Genomic DNA, 4878 nt, shown 5'->3' with positions numbered 1-4878 from the left:
CCCCTCTTAAAAAAAATTTCATCTTCGAAATTTAACATACCTTCATTTTCAAATAAGTGTGGATATCTCATCTTCATATCATCTTCAAGCTCTCATGTAGCATCTCTCTCTTCATGATTACTCCAGTGAATCTTCACATACGGAATGATGCGCCATCTTAGAACTTGCTCTTTTCGATCAATAATTCGGAGAAAAAATTCTTCATAGGTTAAATCTTCATAACTTGCAATGGCTCATACTTTATCACGTTATTTGGATCAGGTAAAAAATTTTTTTTTAGTAGTGAAACATGAAAGATATTGTGCACTTAGAATAAATCTGGTGGTAAAGCTAGTTCGTAAGCAACATTTCCTACTCGGTTCAAAATTTCAAAAGGTCTAATATATCGCGGACTCAGCTTGCCATGTCTCCCAAACCTCATGACACTTTTTGTAGGTGATACTTTTAGAAAAATATGATCACCGAAGTAAAATTTCAATTCTCTTCTTTTTCTATCTGCCCAACTCTTCTGTCTATCCTGTGCTGCTTTGAGTCTTTCCTTGATCAGATAGATTTTCTCTCTAGCATCCATTTATTATCAGTAAAATTCTTCTTATTTACAACTAACGTATTTATAATATCTTTTGATTTAAAAGATTAATATTTTAATCAATTCAGACCATCACGCTTTTGCTGCGCACTCTGATCTCAACTTACCAAATTATCTAAGTTTATCAAAAATAAAAATATCTTTGTATATTAAATCAATCAAAGATAATCCAACTTTCAAATTTCATATACAATTTAGGATAAAATTTAAGTTTTCTTGTCATTACTATCTCTTAGGCATAGTACATCAAAATTAAATCTTCATCCATTTTCTATGTTTGAACTTATTACATAAGCTTACCACTCCTCAAGAATCTAATATGTCTAGAATTAATTTGAGTTAACCTTCATTTACCTTACAATCATTTAGACAACTTCCAAACCAACTTTTCTTTGCAAAGAAATTAACATCAAAATTAGCAAAGTTATCATGTCCTTTATCTATATAGGTTTAGCATTCCAATGTCATCAAATATACCTTACATAATATCTCAATACCTCCCACTTCATTCTAGGGTCAACACTTCTCGTACTCAGGTCAACCTTGCTAATTGAAATCTAAGATATAACTCGTCAATTCTATTATAGACATCATATGCCACTTATGCATAAATTTCATCATAATACCTATTGATTCAAATCAAATTATTAAATCTTTCTTTTATATCTATCATGTTCCTCATGATCTTAGCCTCAAGTTCAAATATCACTAAAGTCACAATCTCGAATAATGATAACCTTAAGCTCAAATATTACTTAAGTCATATTTTCTATGATCATAACCTAAACTTTATATCATTCTATCACATCCTTAATGATCATAATCTTAAGCTTGATATTATCCATTATACTCCACTCGATCACATCCTATTGATCATACATAAAGTTTTGATATCACTTTATAATCTCAATGATCTTAAACCTAAGCTCTGATATTATTCTATCATATCCTAATCATTTATATCATTTATATATAATCCCAATGATTATAACCTAAGCTCTAATACCATAAAATGTCACGTCCCAAATTCGAACATAACACGGCCATGCTATCGAGGGATGGAGCCCACGATAACACGAAGCGAATCCATCATAATTATCTAAAATCCGTCAAATAAAAAGATTCAATTCCATTATTCATCAAATAATCGAACCAATATTGATTCAGAGCATCTAAATCCAAAAGTAAGTACTAATCCGAATCTCAACATTCATAAATAACTACAAATCCGTGATTATAAAATAATTAAACTTCTGCTGTCAAATTTTCAAGCTTGCTATGCAGATCTTCAAGCTTGGATTTTTTTGCCGATCCTAACCTTATTCCTCTGTTCAAACAAAAAGAAAACAAAAAGAATATGAGCTATACTAGCCCAGTAAGTAGAACTTGCGCATCCTTATCGGATCAAGCATAAATTTTTCATGATAATGCAATATTTAGAAAATAACAGATAATACAAAATAAAGTATTTCATAGAGCATATAACAAAATAAGTTATAAACTCATCATGCATGCATAAATCATGTATATTTCACAATCATGAATCGTAAATCATTTTCATCATGTATTCATGTCATGTTTCAAAATATTGCTCACAGATATTCGTGCTAAGTACTATTATACCCGTGACAGGGCCATGTTTCTTAATCGACAGAGTTCTTAATTCATATGCCAACTTTATACCCGCTGGCAGGGCCATGTTTCGTGTGGATGCTAGCTCCGGATGTCGACCTTCCCGAAGGAATTCATTCATAGCCATCTGAGAGCCTTTGAAATCATTATATCTTTTTCTTAAAGCATACATATACATAGATAGAAAAATAATAAAATTCATGCTTCATAATCATGCTTTTTCATAAGACATATTCATGAAATCAATGCTCATAATAAAATATGCTTTTTCATATCACATATGCCGATCCTTATTTTATGAAAAATTATGATTTCATCAATAGCAATTCTTTGCATAAAAATATGATCATTTAAAAATAAATAAGGAGCATAAGATCTACTTACCTCATTCATCTTAGATCTTCAGACTTCATTAGAAGAATCAGCTAATCCTATTTAAAATATCAAATCATTATCAAATTTATTCATAAATATAATAAGATTAAATCATAAGGAAAGAGAACTGTTGACGGATGTGTCGGACCATCCAGATACCAGGAAATTCAGGATCTCTGATCTGAGGGTCAGATTCAAGTGACTTGATCAAGAAATTGTGAAGCACAGATTAGATCAAGATCAATCAATAGAGTTCATTAATAATGAATTTGAAAGATACTTGATATGATCAAATGAGGTTGACATACAGCACGGATATCAAAGTAATTTTGGATCATCTTGTTAGAGTCAACATGAGCCCTAAAAGATGAAGGCATGACTCGATACAGGATTCATAGACCTTCTTAGAGAGAGAAAGTCATCATGAGAGAGAAAGTAGAGAGAGAAAGTGGAGAGAGAATCTTCTATCCTTCAAAAGTGGCAATCATGATTGAGATCATTAGAGGTTATATCAGGGTGACTTAATATGGATTAACCATGATCGATGTTATCAATTTCGAATAAAGATCGGATCGAGATCCAATTCTGCATGAATTTCGGAGCAATTCAGGTTATCATATTTTCATCTCAAGTTTATCCTAGGATCTGTGATACAATCAGAGAGAGAGAATGACCTCAAGAGATAAAATCCATAAAAAGAGATAAAAATCTAGAGAGAGAAAATAGAGAGAGAATTAGAGAGAGAAAATAGAGAGAGAAGTAAAGAGAGAGAAAAAAGAGAGAGAGATGAGAGAAATTTCTCTCACTATTTTTTTTTTTTTTTTTTTTTTTTTTTTTCTTTTTTCTTTTCTTTTTTTTCTTTTTCTTTTCTTTTCTTTTTCTTTTTCCTTTCTTTTTCTTTTCCCGGGCTTCTTGGCTGAAACAGGGGAAGACCGTGAGGTCCCCCTTGGTGGCCCAGGCTTCGACGAGATGGTGGCTTGGCCGGAGGTCCGGCAACGGCGGCCGACCATGCGAAGCCGGCCGCGATGGGGTTCGGCCGGCAAGCTTTCTTTCTTTTTTTTTTCTCGAAAAACAGGGGATCCGTCCCTTTCTTCATGATTTCCGACCATTGGCCGGTCGCGGTGGCCAAGCGCTCAAGGAAAGAGAGAGAGAGATGAGGGTCCGGTCTCGAGATGAGACGCCGCAACCAGCGGCACCGGTGGCCGGAAAAGAGAGGAAAAAGGTTTCGGCTAAACAGGGGTTTCATGTTTCATGGAGTTTTCGACGATCCCGACGGCCGCGAGGAGTCTAAAATCATGGGAAGAAAGAAAAGAGGGAGAGGAAGAAAGATTGAACCCTTACCTGAACTCCGGTGGCCTCTTCGACCTTCGATTTTCGACGAACACAAGAAGAGGGTGCGCGGCTTCCAAGGGAAAAAGAGAGGAATTTGACCTCAACGATCGCCGGTGGAGGATTGAGAGGGAGAGGGAGGCTTATTTATAGAGGGCCCTAGAGTTTTAAGGGTCCTAGAACCCTTCTCCGATCGGATTCATCGGAGAAGAAGACTCCCAAGGAGTCTTCTTCCTTCCTTTTTTTTTTTTTGATTGTGGCTTTGTGGGCTGATTTTGGGCCCAATTGGGTTGGGTTATCACATTCTACCCTCTTAAAAAAAAATTCATCCTCGAAATTTAACATACCTTCATTTTCAAATAAATGTGGATATCTCGTCTTCATATCATCTTCAAGCTCCCATGTAGCCTCTCTCTCTTCATGATTACTCTAGTGAATCTTCACATACGGAATGATGCGCCATCTTAGAACTTGCTCTTTTTGATCAATAATTCGGAGGAAAAATTCTTCATAGGTTAAATCTTCATGAACTTGCAATGGCTCATACTTTATCACGTTATTTGGATCAGGTAAAAAAATTTTTTTTTTTAGTAGTGAAACATGAAAGATATTGTGCACTTAGAATAAATCTGGTGTAAAGCTAGTTCATAAGCAACATCTCCTACTCGGTTCAAAATTTCAAAAGGTCTAATATATCGCAGACTCAGCTTGCCATGTCTCCCAAACCTCATGACACTTTTTGTAGGTGATACTTTAGAAAAATATGATCACCGAAATAAAATTTAATTCTCTTCTTTTCTATCTGCCCAACTCTTCTGTCTATCCTGTGCTGCATTGAGTCTTTTCTTGATCAGATAAATTTCTCTCTAGCATCCATTTATTATCAGTAAAATCTTTCTTTATTTACAACTAACGTATTTCATAATATTTTTGATTTAAAGGATTAATATTTC

Source organism: Elaeis guineensis, chromosome 1, assembly GCF_000442705.2.
Source record: "Elaeis guineensis isolate ETL-2024a chromosome 1, EG11, whole genome shotgun sequence".
NCBI lineage: Eukaryota > Viridiplantae > Streptophyta > Magnoliopsida > Arecales > Arecaceae > Elaeis > Elaeis guineensis.
The sequence above is the reverse complement of the archived record's forward strand: the minus strand, read 5'-3'. Positions refer to the sequence as shown.